The sequence below is a fragment of the Notamacropus eugenii genome, chromosome 4 (assembly GCF_028372415.1).
Source record: "Notamacropus eugenii isolate mMacEug1 chromosome 4, mMacEug1.pri_v2, whole genome shotgun sequence".
NCBI lineage: Eukaryota > Metazoa > Chordata > Mammalia > Diprotodontia > Macropodidae > Notamacropus > Notamacropus eugenii.
In genome coordinates, this window is record NC_092875.1 from 333,314,577 (window position 1) to 333,330,885 (window position 16,309).

The 16,309-nt window shown below is 38.5% G+C and overlaps 1 long non-coding RNA gene across 1 annotated transcript in view; it reads left to right on the forward strand.

Moving 5' to 3' along the window:
* LOC140498469 (uncharacterized) overlaps positions 1–3,126 on the forward strand; it is a 48,664-nt gene extending 45,538 nt beyond the window's left edge. The window contains exon 3 of the long non-coding RNA XR_011965102.1: positions 2,825–3,126. This is a non-coding gene — a long non-coding RNA (uncharacterized lncRNA). The remainder of the gene's footprint in view (positions 1–2,824) is intronic.
* Positions 3,127–16,309: the final 13,183 nt, after the last annotated feature.

A 16,309-nucleotide genomic window follows, 5' to 3' on the forward strand; every position in this document is an offset into this window, starting at 1 on the left:
CAAATTCAGAGACAAAACTTGATGATGTTATGTGGGCAAATATCATAGATCATTTAAAAGACTACTAAATTAAGGTCACATTTATATTTCTAGTGTCCATTTAAATATTTTTTCTGTTTTGTTTTTGGGAAATGAGTTCACCTTATTTTACTACCATCATTTCTACTTGATGCTAACAGATAATATGTTTGAGATTTATAAGTATTGATAGATTGCATAGCTCCTTGATTTCCTAGCATAGATCCAGCACCATCCACTATTTTCCCACAGTAAAAACTGCCATGAAGGCACAGGGTTATAGCTAAATGAACAAGAGATTATCCTTTATGAGAGAATTAAAAAACACGATCCTAATTAATAAACTTCTAAAACATTGTTCTTTTCTTCCTGAAACTAATTAAAGTGGAACAGGAAAAAAAAATCCTCCCTCAGCTTTCTGCTTTGTTTTCTTAATTCTCCTCTAAGCTTTCTCCCCTTCAAAACCCTATTCAAAACTCATCCACCCTCATCCCAAAAGATGCCTACCCAGAGCAAATCCACATGGTTCTATTATCTTTATCACCATGCTATACTTTAATTCAACCAAATAACCAACCAATCAAGCAACTTGATTGATTTAAAAGATATCTTTAAATATTGCTCTTTCAAAGTGTTATCATATTCAAAATGTACCTACATAATCCCTATATAATATTAAACAAACATGCCAAGATTTATACATTAAAATAAGATTTGACCCTCAGAGATGTTAGCTTAGGATATATTCAAATAATGATGTTGCTGTTCACAATATTATTGAAACAATGCTTTCAGAAATGCCAGAAGTCAATCAGAAGTTAGATAGAAAAAGAGTTGATAGAGTTGAGTCATATTGTTTTGTGACCTGGCTTGACTATGAAATAATGAACCTTATTCTTTTGTATGGCTGGTAAAACACAAAGAAAATTCCAAAATAGGAGTGCCAACAGGGTACTTATCTAAACATAGTTAACATATACTCTCTAATGTATATCACTCGTTCAAGTTCTTTTATATCTGTTTACCAAAAAAATTCTCCTTACTCTATCTTCTATCCTAGAATTAGCAGTTCATGTGATTCTTGTGAAATATGTGACATGGTTTAATGTCTCCACACCATTATGGTTTCCATCCTTTGGACTTTCTCTAGCTAATCAATCTCACTCCAAATTTGACAGTGAGAATTGAATATAATTCTTCAGATGTGGCCCAATCTAGACCAAACGTGGCATGCCTAGCATCTCATTTGCATTGTGTATTATATGTCTGTTTATGCTGCCTATGATTGCATTAACTTTTATGGCTGTCGCATTACATATTTGATTTCCATTGACCTTTCAATCCACCAAAAATCTCATCTTTTTTTTTCTTCCTTTACTATTCCTCCCTTCTACTATTTTGTACTGCACCTAATTTTTTAAACCCAAGTACAGGACTTGGAATTTATCTGTATTACATTTTTGCTTCATTATCTGTTTTACATTCTTACTTCATTAGTTTCAGCCTGTTTAGATTCTCTTCCATTCTAGTTTGATCATCCAACAATCAAATTATCCTCTGAAACTTTATGTAACCTTTAAATGGCATAAGCACACTGTCCATGTCTTTTTGTTGAACAGAACAAGGCTAACATCAGAGCCCTAAGAGACTCTTAGAAATTTTCTACCAGGTTGACATTGATTCATTTTTATTTTTACTTTGGTTATTCAAGTTTATTCTGAAGCTATAAGACAATCCAGTTACTATCACTCAATCTTGCTCATAAGGACATCATATGGAAATCTCACAAAATGTCTACACCTGGGATTTATTTTATTGTGTAGGGAACCCATGCTGAGGTAACTTCCTCCACAAATGCAAATCTGCAACTCTTCTTTAGCTTAAGCTAGGTGATGCAGTACTCTGTTGACCACTGGGTGTGGAGTCAGGAAGACCTGAGTTCAAATTTGGCCTCAGACACTTAATAGCTGTGTGACTCTGGGAAAGTAACTTAACCTTGTTTACCTTAGTTTCCATATCTGTGAAATGAACAGGAGAAGGAAATGGCAAACTGTTCCAGTATTGTTTATACTATAGGGTCATGAAGAGTCAGATACAACTGGTGGTCTGTTGGTTGTCCTTCGTCTTTGACAAGGACCAAAATAACATCACCATGAAAAAGTGCATTTTCAGTGTGTCCCACTGTGGCTGATCTGACCAACATGAGCTTGGAATGCTCTACCACAGGTTGGGCGCAGATAGTCTGTGTGAATATTTTGGGTGGATATCCAAAATTTGCGCATCCTGTGTTTACTTTGTGCTGTCTCAATTCTGCTCTGCTCAAAAAGCACAGCACCCTTTCTGATTTGGGCACGCCATGCTGAGCAGTCCTGTGCCAGTGTCTCCCATGTTGCATAGTCAAATCCAAAGTTCTTGAGAGAGACAAGCGTCCTTGTATCATTTCTTCTGCCCACCATGTGATCACTTGCCCCATGCAAGTTCTCCATAAAATAGTCTTTTTGGCAAGCACACATTTTGCATTTGAACAATGTGGCCAGCCCATCATAGTTGCATCCTCTGAAGCACAGTTTGAATACTTGGCAGTTCAGCTCGAGCAAGGACTTCAGTGTCTGGTACCTTATCCTGCCAGGTGATTCTCAGAATCTTCCTAAGACAATTCATATGGAAGCTATTCAGTTTCTTGGTATGGCACTGGTAGACTGTCCATGTTTCACAAGCATATAACAATGAAGTCAGTACAATGGCTCTATAGACTTCCAGTATAGTAGTCAGTCTAATATCTCTTCTCTCCCAAACTTTTCTTCAGAGCCTCCCAAAGATTGAGCTAGCCCTGGCAATGAGTGCATCAACCTCATTGTCAATGTGTACATCCCTGGAAAGTACACTACCAAGGTAAGTGAACTTATCCACAGCATTCAAAACTTCTCCATTTGTTGTAACCAATGGTTCCATATATGGAAGCTGTGATGGTGGCTGATGGAGCACCTGTGTTTTCTTGGTGTTAATTATTAGGCCAAAATTAGCACAGGCAGCAGAGAATTGATCCATACTTTGTTGCATCTCAGCTTCAGAGGCTGTATTGAGTACACAATCATCTGCAAACAGAAAATCATGCACCAACACTCCCTCCACTTTGGTCTTGGCTTGTAACCTTTTCAGATCAAAGAACTTGCCATCAGTACAGTAGCTGACCTTGATGCCATGTTCATCCTCATTGAAAGCATTTGTCAACATGGCTGAAAACATCACTGAACAACAGCAACTTAGATTGTTGCTTCTAAGTGACCCTTCCTAGGGTCACATAGGTGGCAAAGTCAGAGGTAGAACTATGATAGATAGGACATCTTCCTGATGCAAGGAATCCTTTATCATTCTCCATTAAACTGCCTCTCCTAAAATGAGTTAGACAGATAGAAGGTGGTAATAGAGGTAAGTAGCAATTTCTCATAAGTCTTTTCCCAATGTCTTGATGCCAGAGCAAACATTCCTAAAAGCTTAGAATGGCCTTAAATATTTCTCAGGTCCATTTCTATCTACAACCTCTAATAGACACATATTCAAATTCAATAATTTCTTTTTTTTGCTTCACTAAAGTCTTCTTATGCCTCATTAAGGAAGGAAGATGATCTTATTTTGTTTTCCTCCCCCCAATCAATCAATCAATAAGTATTTGTTAAGCTCCTGCTATATACTAGGCACCGTGAAACACTGAGGATAAAAACAGAGGCAAAAGACAATCCCTGTCCTCAAAGAGTTTATCCTCTAATGGATGAGACAACATGTAAGCATACATATGTATACACACACACACACACACAAAGAAATTACATATGGGAAATAGGGAATAATTAACAGAGGGAAAGCACTAGAATTAAGAGGGACTGAGGAAGGCTTCCACTAAAAGATAGGATTTCTATTGAGACTTGAAAGAAGCCAAAGAGATCAATTGATAAAGCAGGGAAAGGAGGCATTGGGGACAGTGTCCCCTAAAAAATGCCTACAGTCAAGAGATGGAGTGTCTTGTGTAGTGGCCTGGAGGCCATTGTCACTGAATTGAAAACTACTTAATGGGGAATAAAGATTATTCCTGGGGAGGAGCCAAGATGGCGGAATACAAAGATAAACATATGCTAGCTCCAAACCCACAGCTCATAAATTACCTATGGGAGGAGCTCCCAACAAATTCTGGAGCAGCAGAGGCCCTACAGGACACTGGAGAGGAGGAGATTTCTGTTCCAGAGAGACCTGAAGGGCTGACGCAAAGGGTCCGACACGCACTGGACCTGGAGCAGAGCCCAGCCCTGCCTTGGCACGTGGCACCAAGGGGAGCAAATCCGAGCAGGCTTCAGGGACAGAGTCTCCAGCGGCCACTCAGGTCCCTCCACCCACAGGTGCCAAGGGTCAGTGAGAGGGTCTCTTTGGCTGGCTGAGAGGGAACTGGGGTGTCCCCGTGACTTGGACGCCTTGGGAGGCAGCAGTGGAGGCAGCAGCAGACAAGGGCTCCCAGGGCAGGCAGGAGCTCGGATCCATTGTTGAAGGTCTCTGCATAAACCCCATGAGGGAACTGAGCCCCATGAGGCTGCCCTGTCCCTACCTGAGCACCTGAACTTAATCTCACACTGAATAACAGCCCCGCCCCTGCTGAAAGCCCTGAGGCTGGGAATCAGCATTGAATCTCAGACCCCAAGCACTGGCTGGGCAGATCTGGAGGCTAGGTGGATGTGGAGAGGACACTCAGAAGTCAAGTAACTGCATGGGAAAATGCCCAGAAAAGGGGGAAAAAATAAGACCATAGAAGATTACTTTCTTGGTGAACAGATATCTCCTCCCATCCTTTCAGATGAGGAAGAACAATGCTTACCATCAGGGAAAGAAATAGAAATCAAGGCTTCTGTATCCCAAACATCCAAAATAAATATTCAATGGGCTCAGGCCATGGAAGAGCTCAAAAAGGATTTTGAAAATCAAGTTAGAGAGGTGGAGGAAAGACTGAGAAGAGAAATGAGAGAGATGCAAGAAAAGCATGAAAAGCAGGTCAACACCTTGCTAAAGGAGACCCAAAAAAATGCTGAAGAAAATAACACCTTGGAAAATAGGCTAACTCAATTGGCAAAAGAGGGTCAAAAAGCCAATGAGGAGAAGAATGCTTTCAAAAGCAGAATTAGCCAAATGGAAAAGGAGGTCCAAAAGCTCACTGAAGAAAACAGTTCTTTCAAAATTAGAATGAAACAGATGGAGGCTAATGACTTTATGAGAAACCAAGAAATCACAAAACAAAACCAAAAGAATGAAAAAATGGAAGAGAATGTGAAATATCTCATTGGAAAAACAACTGACCTGGAAAATAGATCCAGGAGAGACAATTTAAAAATTATGAGACTACCTGAAAGCCATGATCCAAAAAAGAGCCTAGACATCATCTTTCATGAAATTATCAAGGAAAACTGCCCTGAGATTCTAGAACCAGAGGGCAAAATAAGTATTCAAGGAATCCACCAATCACTGCCTGAAAGAGATCCAAAAAGAGAAACTCCTAGGAACATTGTGGCCAAATTCCAGAGTTCCCTGGTCAAGGAGAAAATATTGCAAGTAGCTAGAAAGAAACAATTTAAGTATTGTGGAAATACAATCAGGATAACACAAGATCTAGCAGCTTCTACATTAAGGGATCGAAGGGCATGGAATAGGATATTCCAGAAGTCAAAGGAACTAGGACTAAAACCAAGAATCATCTACCCAGCAAAACTGAGTATAATACTTTAGGGGAAAAAATTGTCTTTCAATGAAATTGAGGACTTTCAAGCATTCTTGATGAAAAGACCAGAGCTGAAAAGAAAATTCGACCTTCAAACACAAGAATGAAGAGAAGCATGAAAAGGTAAACAGCAAAGAGAAGTCATAAGGGACTTACAAAAGTTGAACTGTTTACATTCCTACATGGAAAGACAATATTTGTAACTCTTGAAACTTTTTAGTATCTTGGTGGTTGGTGGGATTACACACACATACACACACACACATACACACACACAGAGACAGAGAGCACAGAGTGAATTGAATAGGATGGGATCATATCTTAAAAAAATGAAATTAAGTGGTGAGAGAGAAATATATTGGGAGGAGAAAGGGAGAAATGGAATGGGGCAAATTATCTCTCACAAAAGAGGCAAGCAAAAGACTTTTTAGTGGAGGGAAAAAGAGGGGAGGTGAGAGAAAAACATGAAGTTTACTTTCATCACATTTGACTAAAGGAAGGAATAAAATGCACACTCATTTTGGTATGAAAGCCTATCTTACAATATAAGAAAGTGGGGGAGAAGGGGATAAGCAGGGTGGGGGGGATGATGGAAGGGAGGACAATGGGAAGAGGAAGCAATTTGAAGTCACCACTCTTGGGGATGGACAGGATCAAAAGAGAGAATAGAAGCAATGGCGGGCAGGATAGGAGGGAGGGAAATATAGTTAGTTTTATGGAAGTCATTTGCAAAACTATACAGATATGGCCTATATTGAATTGCTAGCCTTCCCAAAGGGAATGGGTAGGGAGGGAGGGACGAAGAGAAGTTGGAACTCAAAGTTTTAGGAACAACTGTCAAGTACTGTTCTTGCCACTAGGAAATAAGAAATACAGGTAATGGGGTATAGAAAGTTATCTGGCCCTACAGGACTAAAGAGAAGATGGGGACAAAGGAAGGGAGGGATGCTAGAAGAGAGGGCAGGTTGGTGATAGGGGCAATTAGAATGCTTGGTGTTTTGGGGTGGGGCAGGGGAGAAATGGGGAGAAAATTTGGAACCCAAAATTTTGTGAAAATGAATGTTAAAAGTTAAGTAAATAAATTAAAAAAAAGATTATTCCTGTGAAGTATAAGCTCTGACAAGTCCTACCATGTAAGAAAGTTTCCAAAAAAGATTCCAGTGACAAATAATATTTCTTCTGTCCATGGCCCATAGTACCTAAATGCATATCATCAACAGAGTTTTGACTGCCAGGTAATTTTTTGTTTTGGCTACTGCAATTAATGAAATGGTTCATTAATGCATAAAGGAACTTCTATCTATACTGGAGGTGATTTTCCTTGCATTGGAGAAAATCAAAGATCTTTTTTAAGTATTAAATTCCTATGGAGAACTTGGTATGTGTCAGTAATACATGTACATAGGCTAATGGTTCTTTCTACGTACTTTCACTTGTGCTATATCATGTTATCCTGACAATATCTATAGATTATATAAGAAAATATTGTTAATTCTATTTATGTTGATTAGAATCTTGAAACACAGAGAAGGTCAGTATTATGTTAAAGGAAACATAATTAGTGACTGGGCAATGGGGAAATCTTGGGGTCCTTTTGATTAGATATTGTAGCACATGAAATTTTCCATTGGTACTCATTTGTGCCTTTAATATCTTTCTCCATACCCTACGTCTTTCACCCAGATGACCTTTGCCTTCATGGGCACTGTTGGCTGTTGCATCTCATGTTTGATTTGAATTCCTTCCTCAGTACCATTAGACCTGGCTGTCCAAGGAACATCCACTATAGGATTGGACTTCAACTCTATATCCAAAGGCCACTCTGCATCCATGTTCTGGATTGATTCCAGTTCTGGATCTATGCCTTCAGCTCTAGAGATAAGCAGTGCAACTTAGTGTTTCATTTGCTCATGGCACTATTTTAGTTAGCTGTCATAGAATAGCTTGGAAAAGAACTGATATAGTCTTTCTAAGGTGGTCATGGCTGATGACCAATTAGGTTCACTGTTTTTTCAGCAGTGTCTAGGCTTTAACAGAGAGATATGTTTGAATTCAAAGGATTGAATCAGTAATGATGTAATTAAAGGCATTATGATTATAGTATTTTTGGTAAGGGGTCCTTTCTGTACTCCTTTAAATCATGCCATTTATGTAGTCACCTATGTATAAGGCTGGCCCTATCCCAAGAATTCTGTTCCCAACCCTTTGTAAAAGGTAGCAGGAGAGTGTGACAATATTTCTGGCTTTCTCACTGCTCTTTACCTATCTTTGAAGCCTCCCAGATGCCTTTGAGGAGAATCACATAACCAAAGAAGGGAGACAGTTACATGCAGTAATTTACAAAATACCTGTGATGATTCTTTCCAGGGCAGGGTTCTTTCTAAAACATCTTTCAAACCCATGTGTGTCCCAATTTTCCAAATTACCAAGGAATGATTCTTTTGTTGGTTCTCTCTTGATCATGTGCACTAAACACAGAGAGATAAAGCCTCATCTCAAACAGAGTATGGTGGGTAATTATATTTTTAAGGAGCTTCAGTTTCATTATTTTAGCATCTGCATAATTAACAAAAGTGTGATTCTCAATTAACAGGTTTTTCTTTCCTCTCTCGGATGTAATATCTTCATGGATGGGAATATGTTTCTTCTCCTTTTAGGAGGATATATTTATATATGATAAGTTTGGGGAGCTGCAATGTCGGTTTTAATGAAAAAGTCCATCGGCGCAGCAATGAAACAGGAGCAGCTTTGAGGCTTCCGATCAACCCCTGTTGAGCACTGCAAAGTAATAACGCTTTCTGGGGAGAGACTGACAGCAAATAGCAAAGGTGTGAAATGAGAGATGAGATTTTCTTTGGAGCTTGTCCAGCTTTAGATACTCTTCTAACCTGTCTCTCTCCCCTCTCAGCTTTTCCCCATCTATAGACTCAGGCCAGGTCAGCCTCCTCTGCATATTCCCCAGAGCATTCCCTGATGATTAAACACCTGTGGTGAACAAAGCCTCTGGAATTTCTGCAACATGTAGCTGAAAATTCTCTTCCACAGAAGCTGAGAATTAAACCCTAAATTTCTATTGTAACTAAATGATCCACCATGATTATGAAAAGCATAGCATTCCATTTTGATCAGCTCATTTCCATGCTATCAGATATCTGCAGGTTTTATTGTGAGACTGCAGCTTGCAGGATATATTGCTTCTCTAATTAATTATTTTAAAGTAGTTTTTGTATTTGGAGATGTGTTTGGGTAAGATGTCCTATGCTTTGCAGAACTGAGATTCATTATCTTTAGTTTTATCAATGATAAAGCCAGGCTTTTGTCAAGAGTCTTGAGGGGATTTTGTCATAGAGACCTTTGTATCAATTTGTAATCTTTTCTTTCTTTCTGGGGAAACTATGTTCGATGTGATTGTTCTTTGTCTAATCAATGGATTAATTATTATGAAAGGATATTCTTGGTTCATGTTTGTCTCTGAAAGATTAGACATAGGTTGGAAATCAGGATTCCAGATTCCATTCCTTGGTATCCTATCAGCTTATTCACAACTGACTTTAAGTAAGTCATCTGATCTTTTGGACTCTCAATATCTTACTTTATAAAATGGAGAAGACAGAAAAAATTTTCAAAATCCTTTTTGAGCTCTTCCATGGCCTGAGCCCATTGAGTGGGCTGGGATACAGAAGCCTTGACTTCTGCATCTTTCCCTGATGGTAAGCATTGTTCTTCCTCATCAGAAAGGAAGGGAGGAAATTCCTGTTCACCAAGAAAGTAACCTTCTATAGTCTTATTTTTTTTCCCTTTTCTGGGCATTTTCCCAGCCAGTGACTTGACTTCTGAGTGTCCTCTCCACCCCCACCTCACCTCCAGATCTTCCCAGCCAGCACTTGGGGTCTGAGATTCAAATGCTGCTTCCCAGCCTCAGGGCTTTGGGCTGGGCAGGCCTGCTGTTCAGTGTGAGATTAAGTTCAGGTGCTCAGGTCAGGGCAGGGCCGCCTCACAGGCTCAGTTCCCTCAGGGGGTTTATGCAGAGACCTTCAACAATGGATCTGAGCTCCTGCCTGCTTGGGGAGCCCCTGTCCACTGCTGCCTCCACTGCTGCCTCCCGAGGGGCCCTGAGTTATGGGGGCACCCCACTCCCCTCTCGACCCACCAAGGAGACCCTCTCACTGACCCTTGTCACCTGTGGGTGGAGGGACCCACGTGGCTGCTGGAGATTCCATCCCTGAAGCCTGCTCAGATCTGCTCCTTTCGGTGCTGTGCCGCCGAGACAGGGTTGGGCTCTGCTCCGGATCTGGGGTGCGAGGGACCTTTTGCGAGAGGTTTTCAGGCTCTCTGGAGGAGAAATCTTGTCTGCTCCATTCTGTGGCTTCTGCTGCTCCAGAATTTGCCAGTGGTTTTTTTTTTTACAGATATTTTGTGGGCAGTGGGTTCAGAGGTAGCGTATGTGCATCTTTCTACTCCGCCATCTTGGCTCTGCCCCCCCCATAGAAAAAATTTGTACACATACAGCTGAATCAGATCAATCAAACAGTCAATCAATAAGCATTTATTGAGCATGTTGTGACAGGAATTATGCCAGGCAATGTAGAAATAAAGACAAAGATGGAAACCATCACCAGTCTCAAGGTAAGAAGGTAAGGAGGTAAGGAGTGGAAATTTTATTTCCTTTTGTGATAGGGAAAGGCTGTACTCCAGGAAGATATTCTATGGATAACATCAATCTTATACATAGATGACTACCTGTCTGGTCTCCAGAAGCTATTGCTTAGACCAGGTCAAAGATGAGGCTTTTCTTATTCAAAGGAAGCTACTTTGAGAAAATGCCCTCAAAGATGCAACTTAAAGAATGTGAATTATGAAGATCACCGTTGAAAAATCATTGGCTCTGCATTCAGATGACATGGGTTCAAGTCCCATCTTTTATATTTCTATGTGTAAATATGGGCAAGTCATTTACCACCCCTACATTTAAGTTTTCGTATTTGTAAAATGAGGTTGTTTAGACTCTTTGAGGTTTCTTTCAGCTCTGAAACTATGATCCTTTGGTCCTATGAGTGGATGAATTACACCACTCAGTGGAAGAAGGTATGAGGCAAAGTAAAAGATATTTCTTGGAAGAAGGTTTGTTATAATAGTAAGCTCATAAAATTGAAAGAGGGAACTGAGAATTTGTAAGAATTGAAGCAGGAAAGAGAAACTAGATTTTGACAAGTAGCAGGATCAAGGCTTTTCCATGAAGCAGGAATGCCCTCCTCAGTTCTCCTGATCCACTCCTAATTCCTTCTTTTCTGTGATCCAGTAGCAGGTAAGTATCTGTACTACTCAATTTGACCATTAGTATTTAAGTTAGCATTTAGTAATTAGGCATTCTCTTATTTCATGTATGTATATCTCAAATAGGCAGAAGCCATGTCTTTTACATCTTTTATTACCTCCCTCTACTACCAAAAGCCCAAAACAGCTACAGATTAAGATTTTATAAATGACACTGTAGGTCATAAATGGGAGTCACTATTGTTGTACATAAAGATGTGTAATGACAGAAAACCATATGTTGACATTATCTATGCTTTATTGTACCTTTATTAATTTTGTTAAATATTTCCCAATTACATTTTAATTAGTACTTAGAAATGTTGTGGTCATATATATGTATTTGACATCTCTACATTTGGGCAATAAGAAGAGAATATGAAGGTTTCAGCACCATGAGCAGTAGAAGAAAGAACTATGATGAAGAAGGTTTTGTTGTAGCTAGTCACATAGAGCACAGGTACCAGGTAACCTGAAAAGAGACAGAGTTTGACCCTGCTATCTAAGAACAATTTATATGTGGAGCTGCATGCACCAATACATTTATATTTTGTATATATGAACATTCAAGTGATCTGTGATTCTGTCATGGTGGGCAAATCTCAGTGTGAGAACTCATTCCACTGATGCAGAAAAATAATTCACTTGCAACTTAGTTCTAGATATAATCTATGAAGCTGCATGGGACACAGAGAGTTGAAGTGACTCTACTTGACATCCAGTATCAGAGACAGAGATTCAACCAGTGTCTTTCTATCTCTAAGCTCAGCATACTGTCTATTATAATATGGTTCTTCTATTATGTTTGACATTTGGTGGGGTGGTGGAAGGTGGAACCCGACCTATTTTTCCACTCTCCTGGGGAACTCCCTGATACAGTCTTAGAGAATTGTTTCAGCACTGATAGATTGTGATCTTCCAAAAATCACCCAGCCAGTGTTTTTCAGAAGTAGAACATGTACCTGGATCTTGCTCATTTATAGGTCAGCGCTTTATCCAATATGCCAATATGTCTTTCATGCTGCACAGATATACAGGAATGGTCAGTGAATAATCTGTATTCATATCACATGTACTTCAAGGGTTAGAGGATTTTAGGTCTGGGTATTGGGAAGAGTCAGTACATACTTGGGATGAAGAAGGAAAGCAGCAACTAGACTTCTATATCTAAAGAGAGGAGGAAGTAAATCCCAGGAGTGAGAGGTGATCCCCAAGACATTTTTCATGCTAGCATCCTGGAGGTCAAGGATGAGTGCGTATGAAATATGCATAGTATAGGAACCTGTACTTCTTTTAATTCAAGGAAGAGATTAGTGGAAATGACAAAAAAGGGAAAAATCTGTACATAGTTGTCAAGAAGTGTCATGATTTAACTTCTGAGTGAACTTGAAGGGTATAAGAGAAGAAGGATTTGAGGACACGACTAAACTAAAATCTGAGCTTTAATGCTAGGAGAGATAGTTAGAATTCTCAAGAGGTTAGAAATTGGGCCAGAGGGAGTCTAAGACAGGAAGAGAAAATTCTCCACTCATACCAATTTCATTCCTCAATTCTGACAATTTTATCATTTTTAGTGATTTCTGGTTCTAACTCTGCCAGGAATTCTGTGACCTTGAACAATTTCCATAGCATATTTGGCCTCATTTTCCTCATTTGTCAAATGGAGATGAAAAAATATGTATATATGTCTTGTATATATGTATATATGTCTTGTTTTGGGATTATTTTGATAATCATATCAAGTTAATATATGTGAAAGGTCTTTTCAAAGTATAAAACACTATATAAATGAAAGGAATTGCACTCTGAAAGGGGCCTCAAGTCTTCACCTTGGTGTGGACAGAGCATAAGGAAATAAAAGAACATTTTAAAAAGTTTGAAGAAATTTGAGTTAAAAATTGAAAATGGAATCTGTTTAACCACATTTTTCCCTTCCTTGAAGAAGCAAAAGACCATTGCTGAGCAGCAGAAAGAGGGTTTCATCGGGCAGTGTCCATGTTGCTATAGTCACAGATGTGGTTGGTATCCAAACCTGGTCTCCACATGGCTCATTACTTCAGGGTGAGAGGCTATGCGGGGCATGTGCATCTGCTAATGAATCTGGACCTGGTACAGACACCTAGCTAGTTAGCTGCTGTTTTCTGAGTTTTCATTTCTTAATTGCATTTTACCCTGACAAAGTCACTATTTTCTATGAGTTCCCTAATTTTTGTGGAAGGTAAGAGGTATTTTAGTGACAACTTCAAAAGAAGGGAAAATGTATTTTGTATGCAACTCTTCATACAATTCTGCCATTATCATGTTTCTGTTTGATCTCAGAAGGGTCATTACTGAACCTCTTTCTAAGTTTCAAATGTGCCCTAAAGAATTCTTTTCCCCCCATTTCAGTTCTGATTCAAATGAAAACCTTTTGCAGTTCAAGCTCAGTTCCCTTACTCCTTTTAAGAAAAGAAGACAGTTAAGCAAGGTAGAAAGGACTTTTAAAAATAAAACTTTGATGAATTAGATGTAAGTGAACCAAATTCATCTTCAGTCAATCTCTCATTATTAAGGGGTAAGAGGGAGAAGATGGTGGTGATAACACATTTACGGAGTAATTGTGCCTCTCTTCCAGAGCCAGAACTAGGAATTTTTTTATAATTTATGACAATCTGACTTGGGGGAGTAGGAATTTTTCTTGGGGGATGATAGTAGAGGAGAAAACAGTAAGTGCAAATCAGTGGACAGTCTCACTGTAAGTGAAGTTGCACTGGAAATGAAGTGATTTGGCACTTGCCTCCATGGGGTTTGGGGAAAAGCAAGTTCTTAAGGATCAAACACAAAGACAAATGGATCCTGGGGGACAACTGGGGGTGGTCACACAATTTAATACCATAAATTATCTGTCGACCATTAGAAGCATATGGGACAGTGGTCATTTAAACGTGAAACCATATCCCTTCCCTACTGATTTCAATGCCCTGAGGCAAAGACCCATTCACCTCATTATCATGGGATGAGAATCACAACTTTGTTCTTTTCTGTCTTTCTTTTATTTTTGCCCACATTTTGGCTGTGTTTTTCTGTTAATCCCTGTGTCTAAAGGCAGGCCTGGGGTTAAAGAAGAAACTCTCAGGTGTTTATAGCTCTTTCACTATAATAGCAGTAGACAGAACACTGGACTAAGTTAACTTGACCACTTACTAGCTATATAACTTTTGACAAGTTGCTTAACTTGTTTAGGTCTCAGAAGTTCATATGTAAAATGTGACTAACATTCTGCTACAGAGCTTTTGTAAGAGTCAAAAGAGAGGATGAAAGTACAGCATGCTGTAACCGTAAAGCATTCCACCAATGTAAGCTTCTACTATTATCACAGATGTGCTTGGATTATTCAGAGCATTCTAAACCCTTTTGTCTTGGTTGTTTCTATGGAATATTCATTCATTCAACAAAGATTTGATTGAACCTTTATTTTAGAGTCACATGTAGAGTCTAGTTTTGGCCCTATCACTCAGTTTTATGTGACCTTGAACAAATAATGAACTTCTCTGACTTTCAGTTCCCTGATCTCTAAGATGAGGAATTTTGAATCCCTGATAGCACTAAATTACTGTGATGGTATTCTCAGCCAAATAAGTTTCTACGAATAGCATGTTATTCAAAATAATACTAATAATAAAAAATTGTATTGTATTTTATAAAGCCATTTCACAAATACAATTTCATTTCATCCTTAAGCTAGATAGATAGGTTGGGAATCATAATTCAAAATTCAAATTCAACCAATGGTTATTGTCTTTTCTGTGTAAGGTACTGTGCTAAAAATAGGGTATTCCCCCTAACTCAAATGCTCACATGGATCTGTGACCATTTCTCATTCATGTCCTCTTATAAGTTCTTCATGGGTCATGAAAGTGGGGAGAGGTCACCCAGTCTTCTGGAGGCTTTCATCACTCTCTTGATATTACAGGAATACTGAAGAATCATACAAGTTTTTCACCACCTATCACTCTTTCCATGTAAGTCCAATTTATTTTCTGCTAATATGCTAAATGATATCCTCTTTCATAATTTTTCTTTTTAAAAAGGGGATTCCTACCTGCTCATGTCTACCACATGCTCCTCCATTGTCTTTTGAGAAATTTTCAGGTTCAGTTCTCCTTGTATGATTGGGTTCCATAATTTGTAGCTATGTAATAATACCATAACAATGTCAGAATTAACATATGGGCCTTTAGTTAAAGGAGAAGCTTGGGGTCATTCAATGAACTTTGCACTTTTCCAAAAGACAATCTAGATGTCTTCCTCCTCCTTTTTCAACATAGCCTCTACTCATTGTCCATTTGCAACTTCTATGTACAAAATATATAAGAATTGATGTTCAGTATAAGTTATCCATTTAACTGCATCCTCTAGCTGAGCAATACATATTCTTTATGCACTTAGATTTTTCTTTGTAGATTGCTGGACCAAATTCTCTCAAGTGATTTCAGATGTATCTATGAGGCTCTCTGCTATACTCCTGGCTTTAATGAAATCAGCAAATTAGTATAATATCACCTGTGAAAGGAGCATATGGAGGGTCTTGCCATCTATAGAGAATATTTCTTTAACATGAGATCTGTGCTAGATCTCTGCCATAACAGTGGTGAATACCTGGAGTGACAATATCTCTGTTTTATGTTTAGTTTGGTTAGTTATGTTTAATGTTGATGATCAAAGTATTGATTAACCAAGTAATAATCTCTTTTATGTCTTTGCAGAAAGCCTGTATAATTTTGACATTCAAAAGAGATAAAAAAGAATAAAAATTGTAAATGAATGAGAAAACAAAAGTCATCAATAAAAAAACCCCCAAAATAAATTTGAGATGTAAATTATTGGATTATATCAGTATTTGCATTTGTCATTCTAAATGAAACCAAAAGACAGAAGGAAATTGCAACTAAATAGAAATATTCCTTACAGATTAGCCTTGAGAAATAAATAAAAGAATTGGAGGAACTCATTTTATTGTGCATTCAAAGAAGACAAGAAACATTATTTCATGGGATAGTTGGTTATCTCTTGCTGTAGTACTTGTAAATATTTGCAAAAAGACAATCATGAAAATTGAAGAATATGTGCCAACATCTGTTTCAAATGATAAAGAAATAGGGAAATTCTACAAAGAACATGTTAATATCCTCCAAATTAAATTAATGTGTATTTCAATAATAACTTCAAAGGAAAAATAGAAAT